Raw genomic sequence first — 20489 nt, forward strand, 5'->3', positions numbered from 1 at the left:
GTATTTCCTGGCCGTGCTATTGCCCGTTTTTTCCATTGGTTTGCAACAAGGTCTTTTATGTACTACCACTTTCCAGAGTCTCTCAACCTCTCCATACTATCGTGAGACTCCCTGGAAAACTGACTGGCAGTTGACCATACCTGGATTGGTGAGGCACTCTTACGCCACTTTGCTGCAATAAAAATATTGTATACTATGTAACGGGTATAGAAGCAGTTTATCTCTCTAGGGGACTCCGACCTTCTCGCCCTATGGACGGACTGTACACGTGTGCGGTCGTGATATCCATTCTGAGCGCAGAGGAGCTGTGCACTACGGGGGACCCTCTTTTGAGATTTGTAATGAGAAATGTTACGCTACACGGAGATAGATTTCTGTTAGATTGTGCATATTGCTCTCTGGTGTTCAGAACCTCTCCTCCATCTTTGCCTTGCTGGAACTGAGCCCCCCATGACCTTCCAAATGCACAGGGTCGTGGAGACGGCGGGACAGTTGCCCGGTACATCCCCCTTAGACCACTTCTGCTCCTCACCTGCTGAGCACCTTAGGGTTAAACCCATTCTTGGCATATGGGGCTACCTGAGGTGCCGCCTTGCCTCCCCCCAGGTTACCTATGTTAGTGATTATTTTACCTCCCACTATTACCTCCCCATTGAGATACCCGGAGTGATATCTGTATCCGTGCTCCATCTGCTGTTGCATACCCCCCTTAGCACATTTGTTGTTCTCCTCCTTGCTGCTAAGCAGCTATTAATAATATATCCCCAACACTCCCTGGACCCGCTACACCAGGAGTGGCAAACTCAGGCCCTCCAGCTGTGGTGAAACTACAAATCCCATGATGCCTCTGCGAGTCATGCCCGTGGCTGTGAGAATCTTGCAAAGCCTCAAGGGACTTGTAGTTCCACAACAGCTGGAGGGCCGGAGTTTGCCACCCCTGCGCTACACTACCCCCACGTAGGATGGTAATCGGAGGTCATCATACTTCCTCATAATTGAAGGGCGACACAGGTTTTGAAAGGACCCCCTACAACTTATTTCTGTGACTGTTGACAAATTGTTGGTTGTGATATTTGCTTATTTTTTATTGTACTGTGTGATATGCAGGTTATGTTCATCTTCAATGTCTTATTGGGAAACTTTGTTTGTAACATACCGTTTTACTTTACTTTTTACCATTTTACTTCACTTTACTATTACAAGTTATGGACCCAGAGCTGCTTCTCAGCCCCGCGACTTTAGCCTCCCCCACATTAGGCCTTACCCATCCAGGGACCTGATCCCTATATAGGTAACTTCGAGGTTTGATCCTCAATTAGAATTTGTCCTTGTGTCTACTCTCTCTGTTCTATTTTATTCCAGCCTATCTTCTAGCTTCTCTCCATAATAACCCACTCCTTTCTTTCTCTCCCCTTCCCCCCTCCCCTCCTTTTTTATCTCTCCCTCACTCCGTCCCACATCTACATCCAGCACCCTGGATGTAGATGTGGTGCACTATAACTACTCTCACATCCAGTAAAATCGTCTCATTCAATGTGAATGGTTTGAACACCCCTGAGAAACGGACTTCTGTTCTTCATGAGCTACAGCGATTGCGTGCCCAGATTTGTTTTATACAGGAGACTCACTTCCTTACGTCTCAAATACCGAAGTTTCAGAATCGCTTATACCCTTATGCATATCACTGTGGGTCCCTGGACTCTAAATCCAAGGGGGTTAGCCTTCTGTTTCATAAGAACTCGGGATGGCAGCTTTCTGATATCTGGCAGTGCCCACCGGGCCGTGCTCTTTTTCTAAAAGGAACCCTGGGCCCAAAGACCTGTACTTTTGCAAACCTCTACCTTCCTAACACGTACCAAATACAGTTTATTGAGGACATCCTAGATAATCTCCATTCCTTTGCAGAGGGGGTACTGATTATAGGCGGAGACTTCAACCTCGTTTTAGACCCCTTACTAGACTCTTCCCGCACCTCGTCTTACCTCTCCTGTGCATGTCTGAAATGGATCTGTAAGTGCCTCTGCCACTATCAACTCTTAGATATCTGCTGCATCCTTAACCCCTCGGAACAGGACTATACCTTTTTTTTCTAACCATCAGTCATACACACGTATAGACATGTTCCTAGTCCACCACTGTGACCTACCTCGTGTTCAGCAGGCTTCCTTGGGCTCCATCACCCTTTTGGACCACGCCCCGATAACACTGGACATCGACCTGTCACCTCTCCCTCCCAGACCCTTTAACTGGAAACTTAATGAGGCTCTCCTCCAGGACCCTGCTGTTCTTAATGATGTTCATAAGGAACTAGAAGCTTACTTTTCCATCAACGCCACTCAGGACTGTGACCCGATGATCTTATGGGAGGCCCACAAGGCCTACATTAGAGGGATCTTTATTAAATACGGCTCAAGACTTAAAAAAGCCAGAACTGAGCTGAAAAATAAACTTCTGACAGACATTCACTCTCTTGAGGCTCAACACAAACGCTCACTAGCAGTCTCGACCCTAGGTGAGCTTACTGCTCTACACAACCGCCTAAAGTCCCTTTGCCTCCATCGCACTAAACAGCTGATCACCAAATGTAAAAAAATTTTTTTATGAACACGTGGAAAAATGCGGCAAATATCTAGCACGTGCATTACGGGATCAGAATACCAACAATTATGTACCCGGAGATTAGTTCTGCTCAAGGTAGCAAGGTATCTTTACCAACGGACATTGCTGAAGCATTCAGACGCTACTTCTACTCCTTGTATAATCTCCCTTAGCCACCTTCAACGGACCACCTTCGCTACACCATTGGAGTGTCTGTCAGCTCATACCTGACCAGCTCTGGCCTGTTGTGCCTTACTGATGAAGCCATCTCCACCCTTGAGAAACCGATCTCCCCTGAGGTACGCAGTCTGGCAAAGCCCCAGGCACAGACGGCTTCAGCTTACCATGTTATAAGTTGCTTCAAGATCTACTCACCCCATATTTCGTCCAGGCATTTAACGCAGTAGGTAATAGATCGCCTTTTCCTGTTGACTCCCTGAGAGCTCATATAACCGTAATCCCGAAAGAGGGTAAAGATCGTGACTTTGCCCTAGTTATAGGCCAATTTGCCTTCTGAATGTCGACCTAAAGCTTTTCACAAATACTGGCCACTAGATTAGCTGCCCACGTTCACATGGTAGTCCTCCCAGACCAGGCAGGCTTTGTTCCGTCCTGAGAAGCCCAAGACAACGCCACACAAGTTCTTGGTGTGCTCCATTCAGCCCATACTAAGAATATTCCATTGCTGCTGCTGTCCACGGACGCAGAGAAGGCGGTTGACCGGATGAGCTAGCCGTTTGACACATGTTCTGCGTCACCTAGGACTGGGTGATCGTATGCTGACCTGGATTGGAGCTGTTTATTCCCGCCCCACTGCCCAGGTCAAGGTGAACGGCAAGCTCTCCTGGCCCTTTGAGATCCCCAATGGCACTGGGCAGGGGTGCCCCTTGTCACCCCTGCTTTTCATTCTTACTCTGGAACCTTTCCTACGCAAAATACGATCACATCCAGATATTACCGGCCCTTCCATAGGAACCAAGACACCTCAAAAAGTAGCTGCTTATGCTGACGACTTTTTGTTCTTCATATCCAACCCACTGATCTCCCTGCCTAAGCTGGTGGTGGGATTTCGGACATTCAGTGCCCTATCTAACTTTAAAATGAATTATACTAAATCGGAGGCACTCAATTTCTCCATCCCGATACCGATGGTTACATAGTTACATTGTATTTGAGGTTGAATAAAGACATATGTCCATCAAGTCCAACCTATTGTATGTGTGTGTGTATAGGTCCTTGAGGTTTGAGGTTGAGCATTCTTAAGAGTACCTGTACCCCCGTATATTACGGTCCCTCAGGAAATCGTCTAAAATCTTCTTGAATGATTCCACACTATTTGCTGAAATCACTGCTTGTGGCAACGAGTTCCAGACCCTAACCGCTCGAACTGAGAAGAACCCCCTTCGCCCCTTGTGTTTGATTTTTTTTTTCTACCAGTTTTAGGTGGTGGCCTCTAGTCTTTGTTACGGAATGTTGCTATGACTATAGAACATCTTGTACATGAAAATCATATCCCCCTTAATCTCCTTACTTCCAGAGTGAACATATTTAAATTTAGTAGCCGTGTCTCATAGCTCTGGTCCTCCATCCCTTTGATGAGTTTGGTTGCCCTCCGCTGGACTCCCTCCAGCTCAAGGACATCCCTTCTGTGCACCGGTGCCCAAAACTGCACCGCATACTCCAGGTGAGGACGAACCAGTGATGTGTAAAGTGGCAAAATTATAGACCTATCCCTGCAAAACATTCCCTTCTTGATGCAGGACAGGATTCTGCTTGCTTTGCTTACAGCAACCTGGCACTGTAATTCATTATTCAGTTTATGGTCTACAATGACCCCCAAATCTTTCTCCATTTCAGACTTCCCTAGCGGCATACCCATAATTGTATAACCCATTTGCTTATTTTTGATCCCAAAGTGCATAACTTTGCATTTATCGACATTGAACCTCATCTGCCACATAGTTGCCCACTCCCCTATTTTATCCATGTCCTCCTGTAATGTTATACTATCTTGGTCTGTTTCTATTACCCTCCCAATTTTGGTATGGTCAGCAAACACTGAACTATCGCTGTTTACTCCGACCCCGATGTCGTTATTAAACAGGTTGAATAGCATGGGTCCCAGCACAGAACCCTGAGGCACACCGCTAATGACACTAGCCTAGTCTCAGAGGGCACCATTTATTGATACTCTCTGTACCCGTTCCTTTAGCCAGTTCTCTATCCATGTACACACCCTTCCATCTATGCCCATAGACCTCAGCTTGTATAGTAAGTGTTTATGAGGTACCGTATCAAAAGCCTTAGCGAAATCCAGATACACCACATCCACAGCCCTCCCTCTATCCAGATCTCTACTTTCCCCCTCCTAAAAAGTCAGGTTAGTCTGGTCAGGTTAGTCTGACAGGAACGGTCTTTCCTAGACCCATGCTGATTATCATTAACTATACCATTATCCCAAACAAATTCTACGAAATAGTCTTTAATCATTCCCTCTAACAGTTTTCAAACTACCAATGTAAGAATAACTGGTCTGTAAGTCCCAGGTTGGCATCTTGCCCCCTTTTTGATGGTGTCAGCTTTACAATCAGCATTTCCTTTCCGATGGTCGGACTCTGCAATCAAATACTTGGGCACCTACTTTCCGCGACGTTTGGCGGACGTGTTTTCAGTGAACCTTCCCCCCCCCCATTTTTACATAAGATTAAACAGGGTGGCACTTGCGAAACTTCTCGTGGTTCGGAAGATGTAACATCCTTAAAATGAATATCATGCCTCGCCTTCTGTACTTATTTCAAACACTGCCAATCCGTGTCCCAGCCTGGTTCCTGCGGTCCGTAAATCGGGTCTTCTCCAGGTTCACAAACCCCCCCGCCTTAAATACTCCTTACTGCGTCTACCAAAGTCATGTGGAGGCATAGCACTCCCAGATGCAACACTTTATTATGCAGCCTGTCATCTAGCTAGGGTAACAGATTTGTGTCGCTATGCGGAATCCAAATTGTGGATCTCCGTGGAACAGGTGTTTTCCACTGTCCCTCTGGCCTGTTTACCATGGTGCTCACAGTCGATCCCTCAAAAGATTAAATCCCACCCTACCATTGGGGCAACTTGGGCTGTCTGCAGGCAGTTTATTGTGAAGCCCACCATCTCCCCAGAACCTTCTCCCTATTGTAGGCAAACCAGCCTTCCCACTGGGTCTCGAAGATTCTGGTTTCCGGCCCCTTCTAACTAATTGCTACAGAGCAACACATTTCATGACAAATGACCGTTGGTTAACTAGGATACAACTAGCAACTGACACCCCTTTGCTGGGGTAGGCTTTTGGCGTACAGTACAAACCTCACACTTCCTGCGATCATTCCTGCCTGCGCGGTCCCGAAACGTCGGTTTATTTGGATGTCTGTGACGCTTTCTGTGCAATAAAAGGGACATATTTATCTTTATTACTGAGTGCTGGTGATTTGCACGGCACCATCCGTGTTATCTCATCACTGCGAGCACCACTTTTTTCATATCTGGTCGGGACTGCTGTGAGGAGTGCGGAGGGTCTCTCCATCTACTTACTGCTATTGATTTTATGTGACCCCTGACCGCAATCGAACGGGAATGCACCACATCAGGATGCCTCAGGCATGCTGTATCGTTCATCTACGGCCGCCTACTAGCCCCACCTCCTGACTTTGTCCCTACCTACAGAAGTGGGAGCGAGACTTGGGGATCAGCTTCTTTAAGACTCAGGTCGACAAAATACTGTACCATACTCTTTGTTCGTCTATTAATATGAAATTCCAGGAATCGGGATTCAAACTCCTCACCAGATGGTGCAGAACTCCCCAACGTCTACATGCTATGTTCCCATCAGTTCCTAACTCTTGCTGGCGTTGTGGGAGTGCACCCGGGGACCTAATTCATGTTTTCTGGTCCTGCCCTTCCCTCTCTTCTTTCTGGTCCTTGATTCATAGACTTGTACATAGGTTTACAGACCTGGAGGTCCCAATAGACACAACCTTTTTTCTGCTACACTGTAACTCCATCTCCTGGAAGAAGTACAATAAATCCATACTACCTCACCTGCTTAACACAACAAGAAGCTGCATCCCTGAACTATGGAAACAGACCAGACCCCCTTCGGTTTCTCTCTGGCTGAGGAAGGTCGGTGAAATTGAACGTATGGAAGATTTGATCTCCTTTGCCAGGGGAACGCACGCTCAGCATTGTACTAAATGGTTTTATTGGCAGGAATTCACTCTCTCCTCCTGAATACAGCACCCAGTTGCAGGAGGGGAGCGGCCCTTGAGTGGTGCTGGAATGGCAGATGGAGTCCCCCCACCTTAGGGAGGACCTGATGGTCTTCATTATATGTACTATAACACATGGTTACTACCTGTATTCATGACATAAATATGCAGCGAATCTATCTCCTTGTATCATCAGGCATACCACATGATGTTGTTTTGCTGGACCCCTACATATTGGGATCTTCTTTTCTCTTTGATGTTTTTCAAAGCTGTCATACCTACTTCTTTGTAATTGTTCTTAACAATCTTTTTTTGTCTACAAAAAGTTTGAAAAATTCAAAATAAAGGATTTATAAAAACAAAGAAAAGAGCCAGACTCACAAGCCTTCCCCATTCTTACTGTCAGGATGGGGACTGCACCAACATGGACCCTCAGCTACACTAAAAGGGATGGCCAAGGAAAGGCAGAAGGCATACCTGAGAAGTGTAGTCCAAGTGTAGACCTTGATAATTGGTGTCTGCTGCCTGCCCTGATCTCTGGCTTGTATTGTGACAGGCTGTGTCTGCAGCCAGCCCTGGCCTCTAGACTGTATTCTGGTGCCTTCCAGACTCATGGCCCGTGCGCAGGATTAACCTGGTGGTAGCAACCTTGGGTCTTAGGCAGGTTCAATATGTGTCCGGTTTATTGAAAGTGTGTCTTAACCTTTATAGGTTACAGCACAAAAGAAATGCTGAATCATCGTTTTAACATATTATCTTTTAAGGCTCATACTTAAAACAAACAGTTTCTTACAGAAAAAGAGGAACATGGAATCATATGACACGAGCTTTGTCTTTAAAACACACTTTTTTCTGTTGTGTCATAATCTCATATGACCATATTCCCCCTTTCAGGTACCTGCATGTGGTGTGGAGACACCTGCACACGGTACCCTGACACATACTGTATGTCTAATGGCAAAGTACCATCTTTTACAATGCTGGAGGCGGCAATAACGGCACATGCTGTCAATGCACATGATCCTCCTCTCACCCATGACCAAGACCCTACCTCTCCTGTGACACCTGCTTGGGTGGCCGAACCCATTGAAACCTGATGTTTGGGAAACTTGCAGACAATGCTGCTGCCTTTTCAGCTACCAAGTTCAGCTAGGAAATTCAGTGTGTGTGTGTGTGTATATGTGTGTGTGTATATGTATATATATATATATATATATATAATGTTTAAATTTACCCATATCTTTAAATTAACAACATACACTCATTAGAAATGTTTCGTAATGACAGTCTACAAACACATACTTCTAGATGCTGGCTTTGTACCCATTTGCATACCTTATTTCTCTTTTCTTTCCCAGTCTTCTGACAGTGGCCATTTTTAAAAAAAATCTGTTTTTATTTAAAGCAGATTTTGTCAGAAATAAAACAAACATACACAGCAAATAACAGTTTCATACTGTAAGGAATAGCATAGTCAAGCATGACAAGAAATGGTATCACAGTACAGTAGAACCATATGAATACCCCATACATCACCCTGCCACGTACACAGAGAGTAACATTCCGGGTGCTGGACTACAACCTCTCCCTGAGGTGTGTCAAGTCATAGTGAGGTCTTAACGCTATCGTTCAGGCCCTCAAGGCACTGAGCCCGGTAAACAACAGAGATCCCAACATGACAGGTATACTGCAAGGGGCGTAGTAGCAAGACAACATAAAAGAGAGAGAATATAGAAGGAAGAGGCATAAGGTAGGGAAGGAAACAAAAAAGGGAAAAGGCAGGTGGGAAGGTGGTTTTCTCACTCAGGCCGCAAGGCTGAACTGCTCATTAAGTGCTGGTATTCAGTAGAATCGAGAAATTCAATCCAGTAGAACCATGTGGAAGATAATCTAGACACTGTTCCCTTTATGGAGCTAGTTAGATCTTCCATATGCTTAATATTAACTCGTTGGAGCCACTGTCGTATGGTAGGTGGCGAGGGTTGCTTCCACAAAATGGGAACACAAGCCCTCGCCACGTTTACCAGGTGAACAAGGATGCACTGTCTATACGCCTTCAAAGGGCTGTTACTGTGGTGTAGCAAGAAAAAGGCAGGGTATTGGTCTGTCAGTAAATGTCTGCATTATGTCTCTGACCTGGGCTCAATAGTAATGGGCAGGACTAAAAAACATGATATATGTCAGCTGGGGAGGAACCACAGCGCCAGCAATTGTCCGGTACCTCAGGGAAGATGCCATGGAGACTATGGGGAGTTCGGTACCACCTGGTCAATATCTTATGTCCAGTTTCCTGGTATCTGTTGCATATAGACGACCCCAGGGAAAGTCACAGAATCCATAGATCCTTCAGCAGAGGTGAACTGAACCCCCAGGTCCCTCTTCCACCCCTCAAGGAAGGGTAGAGGCTGATTGAGGTCCTGGAAGATAAGCAGTTTGTAACAGAGGGATAATGTTTTAGATAGGGGGCCCGCTATAGTGCACTCTCGTTCAAACGGAGATAGTGGCCTAGAAAATAAAATTGGAGATGGCAGCGAGGATAGGTAGTGTGCCAATCGGCGTAGTCTCCAAAAGCTCAATGTTATCAAAGAGGGATCTGAAGTGAGTTCAGGGAAAGTGTGCCACACGGGTCCGCAGAGAAAGTGGAAGGTTCTGAACTTATCTTGCCTCCCCAAGCGTAGAAACACTGCTTCTTGTAGGCCGGGAGAGAAGTCTGGTGTCCCGATAATTGGGTGTAAAGGGGAGGACGATATTCCTATGGAGTTGAAGGCCACTTTAGCTACTTTTAAGGTGGGGCCAATAGTTGGGTGTAGTTGGAGGTGTCTCGGGACGGATCATAAACACCAAGGGAGCGTCCACAGAGGAATGGAGGAAAAGGACTGTTCCACCGCCACCCAAGCCTTGAACTCATCGTGTCTGCACCAGTCTATGATCCTAGAAAGATGTGCCGTGAGGTAGTATAAATAGATATCTGGTAGGGCCAGACCTCCGTGTGGTTTGGGACGTCGTAAAACTGAGTGTTTTAATCCTGGCTGGCCCTCACGCCCACACAAACTTAGTAATGACCAATTGAACCGAAGCTAAGAAAGCCTTGGGAATAAAAATAGGGAGGGTCTGTAAAGGGTACAGAAGCCGTGGAAGAACGTTCTGCTTAACGATATTACATCGTGCGGTCCATGAGAAGGTCAGGTGAGACCACTGTTGGAGGTCTGATGTGATTTTCTGGAGTAAAGAGGGGAAGTTAAGGGTGAAGACATTTAGAGAATGTGGTAAGCGGACCCCCAGGTATTTAAAAGAACTACTGGACAACTGAAACGGAAAATTGTGCTGAAGTCTAGTGTACGTCACCTGAGGGAGATTAAGGTTAAGAGCCTCCGATTTCTGGCCATTAATGTGAAAGTTGGAGAGCTCCCCGTAGTGTCGGAGAGCCGATAGGAGGTTGGGAATAGAGATGTCTGGAGATGAAATAAACAATAGGAGATTGTCAAGAGTTATTCTCTCTTGTCCAGAGAATAACTATGGTATACTGTGGGGTAGCGACCGTCGCGAAGCGACCGTCGCGAAGCGACGGGGGTTTATCAGCCGAGAAATGGGTTTCCTGGAGGAACCCTATCTGGGTCTGCAGACGGTGCCACTCTGATAGAACCACCCTCCGCTTCTCCAGTATATTAAGGCCTCTGACATTATATGATACTAACCGAAGCGGGGCCATGATGTTGTGAGGAAGGTGGGGATGGGGGCGGAAAACATAGGTAAGTAGGAGTGAGAAGGAGTATAGAAGGCTGACAGTCAGCTGTAAGGACGTGGGAAAATAGGAAAGAGAACAGAACAAATCGAGGTGAGGAAATGATAAAAAAAAACTAATGGAAGCAATCAGCGGCTTCTGAGTTACCCTCCCAAAGTGAACACCCAGGGAGAGTAGGGCCTATTGGGGAAAGCAACCAAAACAAGAGACACAGAGGTATCCGAACGCTCCGGGCACACAACTTAAGGTAATAATGAAATACATTGTAACAATAACCAATAAACTCTTTCCTGGAAAGTAGGGGGTGGGATGGGAAGGGGACAGAAATCGGGTGCAAGTCCCACCCGGGACTATCTAAAGGTTTAAACTATCTCCCAGGAAAACATCTGGACAGCAACCATGTATAATATCAGCATATATACATAGCCTTGTAAGAGGGCGAGCCCTTAAAGAACCATATCCCCCAAGGAGCTCATCCGAACCACCACCCCACCGGACCAATGGCAAGAGAGAGGGCAGGGCGCACAAAATATCCACGCCATAGGACCTCCAGTGCACCCACTGACACTCCCTGGTAAGACGGCAAGATAGTTGATCCGGATGAGCTCCGCGGGATCCCCCGGGATCTCCAATCAGCAAGAATACAATATAGAGCAACACTTGGCAGGACATCAGAGGAGAGGAGATACAATAGAGAGTAACATAGCATAATATATTGCAGTACAATGTATGCCCCGTAGCCCTGTATTCCTGGGTGCAAAGACCATTGGCAAGTGGAAGGTCCAGAGTTAAGGCTGCATGTGGCACTAGGCTAGATCCCCATGGGGAAGCTTTAGGGCAGCGGTTCTCAACCTGTGGGTCGGGACCCCTTCGGGGGTCGAATGACGATTTGCCAGGGGTCGCCCGGGAGTCTCCTGCTATTAAATAGCGGCTCCCGGCCGCCTGGGAGAGAAACACTTTCTCCCGAGCAGAGTAAACCTTTTTTGTCTGATATTGGGGGCCGTAGGCCACCGTAAGTCAGAAAAAAAAACCACCCTAGGAATGCATAGCTAGATTCCTATTGGTTATCTCGCTTTGCAATAGACAATAGCAAACTAGCTATTGCACCCGCCCTCTGCTGCTGCCAATCAGCAGAGTGGGACCTGAAGTTCTCCATCTCCTCTGCTGCTGTCAATCAGTAGTTGGGACCTGATGGAGACCTTCAGGTCCCCCTCTGCTGATTGGCAGCAGCAGAGGGCGGGTGCAATAGCTAGTTTGCTATTGGCTATTGCAATGTGAAATAGCCAATAGGAATCTAGCTATGGATTCCTAGAGTGTTTTTTTTATTCTGACGGCATACACCAGTGGTTCTCAACCTGTGGGTCGCTGTGTGATTTCTGCTGTGCTAGGTGAGAGCCCTCCTCAGCCCTCTCCTAGCACAGCAGTGTCAGTTCTCCTGCCAGATGTTGCTGCAGCAGCCGCGCCATTCCTAAATTTTACCGTTGGGGGTCACCACAGCTTGGCAAATGTTACCAAGGGGTCCCGGCCCTAGAAAGGTTGAGAACCACTGCTTTAAAGCATCACATATGTGGAGGGTATGCCAAGGGTCCAGGGGAAGGAGCGACAAGCTCCTCCCACCGGTCCAAGGAACCATGTGGGGCAGGGATCCCGGGCAACCCATGAGGAGTCAGCAAGGCACTTGAGGTGGCCTCCTTGTCCTGCGGTCGGCAAGAGATCCTGTGGCAAGCGTACTGCCCCCCCTCCCAACGATTCAAGTCACCTCACCACAAGGAGGGGGAGGCAGCTGAGAGCCCATAATATGAGTACCAGCATAGGTCCACATGTGGATAAACTGCATCGATGCCCTGCACAACAGGCAGAAACTTGGTATATATCTCTATATATCTACAGTGGGGCAAAAAAGTATTTAGTCAGCCACCAATTGTGCAAGTTCTCCCACTTAAAACGATGAGAGAGACCTGTAATTGGCATCATAGGTAGACCTCAACTATGAGAGACAAAATGAGAAAACAAATCCAGACAAATCACATCGGCTGATTTGGAACCAATTTATTTGCAAATTATGGTGGAAAATAAGTATTTGGTCACCTACAAACAAGCAAGAGTTCTGGCTCTCACAGACCTGTACCTTCTTCTTTAAGAGGCTCCTCTGTCCTGCACTCATTACCTGTATCAATGGCACCTGTTTGAACTTGTTATCAGTATAAAAGACACCTGTCCACAACCTCAAACAGTCACACTCCAAACTCCACTATGGTGAAGACCAAAGAGCTGTCGAAGGACACCAGAAACAAAATTGTAGACCTGCACCAGGATGGGAAGACTGAATCTGCAATAGGCAAGCATCTTGGTGTGAACAAATCAACTGTGGGAGCAATAATTAGAAAATGGAAGACATACAAGACCACTGATAATCTCCCTCGATTGCCCAGCGACAGCCCCAAAACATCACTGCTCTAGAGGAGATCTGCATGGAGGAATGGGCCAACATACCAGCAACAGTGTGTGCCAACCTTGTGAAGACATACAGGACACGTTTGACCTCTGTCATTGCCAACAAAGGATATATAACAAAGTATTGAGATGACCTTTTGATATTGACCAAATACTTATTTTCCACCATAATTTGCAAATAAATTGGTTCCAAATCAGCCGATGTGATTTGTCTGGATTTGTTTTCTCATTTTGTCTCTCATAGTTGAGGTCTACCTATGATGCCAATTACAGGCCTCTCTCATCTTTTTAAGTGGGAGAACTTGCACAATTGGTGGCTGACTAAATACTTTTTTGCCCCACTGTATAGATATATATAATAACCAAGTAATGGTAACAGTAACCAAGAAAGGAGAGAGAAAAAAATAAACCTCTAAGGAAGGCACTATAGAAAAGTGTGTCCCTGGGAGATACCCCTTTGAGGGTAGACATCCTTGCTACGGAAGGTGTGGGGGACCAACGAACAAGGCACCAAGTGGGTATGAAGTAGAGATTCTACTCCGGAGAAGCTCCAGTAATCGCAGGTCCTTGGTCCGTTAAAGCGGGGGATCTGGGAAGTTGCACACTTGACTCTCGCACAAAGAGAGAAGACAGGGGCACAGTTATAATTCAGGGTGCATGGGCTGTAGAGGCGAAAGCCTGCCGCCCCGGTGGGTAGGACGAGGTCCTCCAATAGCTCTGCCTCAGGCACGCACAGGCGCTGGAACAAGTGGAGAACAGGAGCGTCACATAGGTATTACTGGATCCAGGGAAGGCTGTCCGGTCCTCGGAGGAAGCAGCCAGTTTGGCACCTCAAAGGGAGCGAGCTCCAAGAAACGGAAAAAGGTCCGGCAGGGCATCTGGGGACCGCAGGAGGAAAGTTCCTTCCGATTTCCGAGCAACAGGTGAAAGGGGAAGTCCCAGCGATAGGTAGCTCCGACCGATGTAATGGCATCCAGTAGAGGTTTCAGCATACGCCTCATTTGCAAGTTATGTCTGGACAAGTCAGCATGTAGGTGTATTGAAGCTCCGACAGACCTTTTCGCCAGGCCTGTCGAATGATGTCTTCCTTGATGTTGTAGTGGTGGATGCGACATATGACATCTCTAGGCCTATCAGCATTCTGCGGTCTAGAACCCAGGGACCTATGGGCCGATCAATCTATATTGCAGTGTCAGGGGGGCGATCCAGGAACAAATTAAAGATGCCCTGTACGGTCGTCTTCAGATCTGCCGTGTGGGTGAATTCAGGGATCCCCTTAATTCGGACATTATTTCGCCTGCCCCGATTATCCTGGCCATCTAACCCGAGCATCAGAGCTGTCATCCGATGATTGGAGGAAAATTGATAGTCTTCTAGCTGAGCGATCCTGTGAGCAAGCTCCGTCTGCTAACGCTCAAGCACCAGAACTTTGGAGGAGACAGTGGCAATCTCTTCCTTGACCTCTGTGATTGCTTGCTTATAGGCAGATTAAATGGGAAGAGTAAACATCTCAAATTCAGCTTTAGTGGGTACCATAAGACAGTGGCCATTTTTACTAAGGGCAAACTAATCCATCTACCTTTACTTCCTGGCCAGCCATATAATTCCTAAACCAATCCTTTACCCTGAGCAATAACGATTTTGATGTTTGACACAGTATGGATAAAAACCATATTTTAAAAAGACTTATAATTGGTACCTACCAATTCACACAAACCTCTTAGTATACACTTATTGGGATTTTTTTTTACCGAAAACATTTAGCAGAATACATTTTGGCCTAACTTTAGGAAGAAATTTTATTTTATTTGCTATTTTGTATAACAAAAAATAGAAAATATAATTTTTTTGTCCCACAATTTTTGGTCTTTTTTCATTTTAAATAAAAACTAATTTAAAAACCCAGCTGCGAACAAATAGCACCAAAAGAAAGCTCTATTTGTGTAAAAAAATTAGGCACCTGGAGGCAGGTCTTTCATTAGCACCCGTCCCCCCACAAATCAATCCATAGTTCAATCCTCTAGACCAGGGGTAGGCAACCTTGGCTCTCCAGCTGTGCTAAAACTACAAATCCCATCATGCTTCTGACTCTGGGAATCATGCCTGTGGCTTGTAATGCCTTATGGGATTTGTAGTTTCAGCACAACTGAAGAGCCAAGGTTGCCTACCCCTGCTCTAGACAAACTGTTCCCTTGCCTACGTTTTCCCCCTCCTGATCCACCTTCAAATTCCCTCATTATCCAGTGCTGCTTTGTTAATTTCTCAGCGGTGCCCCTTCTAATCTGTCATGGAGGAGAGAGTTGAGTGATTTTAAGCCTACACTCCATGATGGTCCAGGAGGGATGGTGCCGCACCAAAAGAAGGGAGCACAGAAGCGGGTCTAAAGCCACTGATCCACCATGGAGGCCCGCCACGCAGCAATACATTATACAGCAATGCAGAATACCACCAGCTATAGAGGACTACAAATCCCAGCAATACATTATATAGCAACACAGAATAATATGAAGCTACATACTCTGTGTTGCTCCATGGTGATGGCCTGATGTCTCCAGGGTCTCGGGATGGCTGTGTTGAGTCTCAGGAATGCTATATCGGGTCACAGGAGGGTTGTGCAGAGTCTCATGAGGGCGGTGTGGAGTCTCAGGTGGACTGTGGGGAGTTTCAGGTGGGCTGTGGGGTGGACTGTGGGGAGTTTCAGGTGGGCTGTGGGGGTCTGTGTAGTTAAGCTGTGCAGAGTCTCAGGTGGGCTGTGGGGCTCTCAGGTGGCCTGGTGGGGTATCAAGTTGGGCTCTGCAGATTATTATTAATAATAATAATGTTTTTGTTTTACTTTTTATCAGTTTTTTTTATTCATTTTGATTTCTTTAATTTTTTACTTTTTTTTTTTCACTTAAAGGAGAACTATGAGATGAGTGATTTTCACTCAACCTCATAGTTTTAGCCGACGTGTGACAATGAAACTGTCACACGTCGGCTCAATAAATCGGGAAGTGAGCGTACACATACTGTCGCTCGCTCTCTTCTCGATCATATCCCTGCAGAGAGCCGTGAATGTCACTCACGGCTCCTTGCAGGGATTCCCCCCCCTTGCTGACTGGCGGAACGGACGGGGAGGGGGTGGGTACAGCTGGCTCTGCCTCCAGATAGGCAGAGCCAGTTGTTAATCACGCAGCTGGGTGGATCTCGACAGTAATGGAGGTGACAGGTTCTCTTTATGAGCCTGCCCTCCATTACAGACTCTGGACTTAGAACGCGCTAGACTCTGGACTCGGGGCCTGTGCTGACCTACGCAATACGGGATCGCGCGGTCCTGCACAATGCTTTCAATGGGGTGACATCTGCGTGGCAACTGCAGAAAAAAGGTACATGCACCTTTTTTTTTTGCGATACACAACGCACAGCTGTTTTAGCTGCGATCATGTTCGGAAGCACGGGTGGAATTTTGGAGGGAAACCGCACAATCCGCCTAGCGCAACTGGGGTGCTATTAGAAAATAATGGCACCCACAGCACGATCGGTGTACACCTAGGCAACTGCTGACCGAGCAGCAATCCGTGCAGAATCATGCACGATTGCTGCGCGGTGAGGTGTCGCCTAGGTGTGTACCGGCCCTTAGGAACACACTAGACTCTGGACATAGGAGAGCACTAGAGTTGGGACTTTGCGACACAGTGGACTTAGGACAAAAAAACAGAAGTATACTTGCATATAATACAAGCCCCACCCCCAGCCCCGGCTACCTGATTGCCCGCTCTGTCTCTATGCAGCCTTCTGATCCTGGTCACTGGAGGCATGTACAGATCGTCCAGGGCCAGGCAGGCACATGCACATCTGAAGGGATGCCGTGTTTAATAAAACATCGGTATCAGTGAAATATATCCAGCTCTCCAGCCGTCACCGATGTTTTATCAAACAAGACATCCCTGGCATCCCTTAAGATGGTGGTGATAGTCTGTGGATGTTCTTCAGAGCACGTGCCCTGCCCCCCCTCGCTACGCCACTGCCAGGACACGGTTATTTGAACCCCTTATCTACGCCCCTGATACAGATCAGTGATTAGGTCTATTGCACAAGTTTTTACTACATGCACCTAACTAGATACGGAAGTGTTAATGCTCCTTGGCCAAAATTTCCATGATCCCCTCAGGCTGCACACACTACTCCCCCCACCAATCTCCCACCGATTTGAAAAAAAAACCTGTACACCTTGAATATAATCCCCTTTTGAGTTGTATGATGAAGTATATATAGTCAGGGGTCCCAAGGGAGAGCATATAATTATACCAAGGGGAGCAAGTGTCATGTTCCTATTACCTGACTTGGCTAACAAGTGCAATAGAAGAGAGATAGCGGGAAATAAGGAAGATAAGCCAAATAAGGGAGAGGAAAAAAAGGGTAGGGGTGGGGATGGGGGCTGAGAAACACCAAACGCTAGAACAAATCTGTTAAGGATACAGGGTTTCCGGGGTTGGCCTGAAAGAGGGGAACCTTCCAGGTTTCAATAAGCATTTAAAGAAAAACTCCGGACAGAAACAAAATAACCCTTGTGGTAAGGCTACCCCCACACTGCAAGGGTTAAGGGCTCATTTTGTCTAGGGAGCTAAAATAACAAAGATATACTCACCTGAACCTCGATCCTGACTGGCTGCTAGACTGCTCCCCGCAGCCTCTCTTCCCCTCCGTTCAGGTGGTCTAAGGACCTGTGATTCATTACAGGTGGTCTAAGGACCTGTGATTCATCACATTCAATATAGTGTATTGGACGCTGAGTGACCTTCCATCGCTGGGGTGATGGGGGGAAATAGGCTGCAAGGACCAGTTTAGTAGCCAGGCTGGACCGGGATCGAGGTTCAGGTGTATATATATTTTTTTTTTAGCTACGTAGACAAAGCAAGCACTAATTTTGTTTCTGCACAGCATTATTCTGTTAAGTGCTTTTGCTAAAATTCTGCCTGGCTTGTTGCCCTATTAAAAAAATACTTATTATTTTAAATTGGTCACCTTCAATTTTGTTTAAAAGTAAGTAATTGAGCACGCCTCTCAGGACTTGTTAAAAAAAGAGGACTGTGACAGATTTTTTTTATGTATTTTTTTTTTCTACAGATAGTGAATCTGAGAAAGAAGCTACACAATTTTTGTCCTCCTTTTTTTTTTCCAAAATTCTAGTACCTTGGGGCTTCCTATATAGAGAGGGGAGCCGAAGCCAATGATTGGTGAAGCTGTAAGAAATTAGATAGTTCAGTCTTTACCGTTGCACTACTTACATGCCACAGATCACATTGCCAGTCTCCTCATAACAAGATTGATCACCAGGCATCCCTGGTATTGTTATGGTGTCACTCCTGAGTTTTGGGGGTTTTTTTGTGGGGTTTTTTTTTGTTCTACCATCTGCCCAGAATTCGTTCCTCATTGTGTGATGCATGTTTCGTAGCTGAAATGCCTGCTAGCCCCAAATTTCTGATTTTTTTTTTCTTGCATGACTAATATGAAACCAACAGTAAACCCTTTTTTAAATGCTTATATTGTTGATCTTGAACTGTCAAGCTCACAATGGCATTATCATTATCATCAGGGACTTCAATTGAGTGCTTTATTTACAAGAGGATTGTTCTCTAGGCTGGGCACTTTTGTGTCTCATCCCTCATTGCTCACTAAAAATGACAGCTGTGGACATGGGAGCAGTAATGGCATGGGATCAATCTCCAGCGTTGAGCACTCTTGTAGGGCTGGGGGTGCCTCCTGTGATTTGCTAGTTTGCAGCCACCTCTGTGGCCTTTAACAATATTCTTTTGGAACAAGCACATCTCCCTACAGTGCAGCATATAATCCGTTGCTGCATAAGAAATATAATTACTCACTGGTAAACAGTTTCTATAGACCTATATCATTACTTAAGATGTAAAGTTATCTAAAATGATAGCTGATGGACTTGCTCCACAGTTGCCCAAACTTATCTTAAGTGCCTAGGCAGATTTTGTGATGGAAAGAGTGGCAGTGATCAATGAACATAAACTTGTGTTAGTGTTGAAACAGTTTTGATGGTAGTCTCTTCTGCTGTCTTTAGCTTTTTTGGCCCTGAACATGGAGAAAATATTTGACGTTAACTGGGAATGGTTGTGGAAGGTTCTCCATGTTATATATTTGGATTTTCTTCAAACCATGTACCCCCACAGCACAGATATTTGCATGCAGCTCCATGTCTGTCCCCTTAACATTACATAAGGGCACATGCCTGGGGTGTCCTTGATCCCCTGTTCTGTGTGATATCTCTATAGAACTCCTTGTTGAGATCTTGCATCCCCCACCTCTTCAAGGGTCTATAAATTGGGAGTGAGACACTTAAATTGGCATTTTTGTTGATATTAATTTTTTTAAATCAAGAACTTTTATTAGAATAAAGTTTTTGTTTTACAAAACAGAGCCACAAAGAATAGAAATACATAAGTAAAAGCTACATATCAGTGGTTTATGATCATCCAAGCACATGGCACAAAAAGGTTACAATGCAACTAGTGCATAAATCAAGCAATATTAAAACAAAATGAATTGTAATAAACCCAGGGATCAAAAGTATGTAAAGGAAGGTTAAAATATATGGTAGGATAAGAAGTGGGGAAAAAAGGGGGTGCAAGAGAGAAAAAGAAGAGTAAGAGGCCAAAAGCGTATCAAAATGACTACCGAGAGGTTACAAAGACAAAAATATCCTTAATAAGTACATATAAGGAAGAAACTCCCAAGATTAACACTAAAATGAAGAGCAGGTTACAAATATAAGATGTAACAAACTATATTTAAGGCTGAACAGCTGGTAGCAAAGTAACCAAAAAGTATTAGCAGGATAGTGAAGGGTTAGTTCTTATAGCATAATAAATGGATCATGTCACAGTGAGATGTCACAAAGTAGTAAAACAAGACTTATGAAGTAAGTAAATCATGAACTATAGAATGATAAGGTGCAGACGCAGGAATGGATAACCATGTACTACATAATTTATTAAACTTAAGAAGACATCCCCTGTGTTGATAAACCAAACACTCCTTCTCCAGTATAGAATGAACAGTGCATCTTCATCGAGAACATGTTGGTGGTGTAGGAGAGATTCACTTCTGCACAATCAATTTCCTAGCTATGAACAAAAATATTTTCCAATATCTATGGAGTTTAGGGCAACACCACATCTTGGACAGGCAGATCATACTTGCGATCATTCGCAAGCCCGCCCCGCTGAGGGGAGAGCTTCCGATGACTGCAATGCTGAGCGGGCAGTGTGCGTTTGCACACACCGGCACGTTCTGCATTTGTCTCCCAAGAACGCCACTAACCCGCCGACAATCATACGATTCTCGGCGGGTCTTCAAGCCTGCTCGGGAGACAAAAGACGTGCGACCGTACAGTAGAAACGGTCGCACACCTTCCATACACCTGCCGATTATCGTACGATCACAGGATT

The 20489-nt window shown here is 45.8% G+C and overlaps 1 protein-coding gene across 1 annotated transcript in view; it reads left to right on the forward strand.

Moving 5' to 3' along the window:
- MARCH6 (membrane associated ring-CH-type finger 6) overlaps window positions 1-20489 on the forward strand; it is a 499681-nt gene that overhangs the window by 85490 nt on the left and 393702 nt on the right. The window lies entirely within an intron of this gene.

The sequence above is a fragment of the Nanorana parkeri genome, unplaced genomic scaffold, assembly GCF_000935625.1.
Source record: "Nanorana parkeri isolate BGI_ZX_2015 unplaced genomic scaffold, ASM93562v1 scaffold963, whole genome shotgun sequence".
Taxonomy (NCBI): Eukaryota; Metazoa; Chordata; class Amphibia; order Anura; family Dicroglossidae; genus Nanorana; species Nanorana parkeri.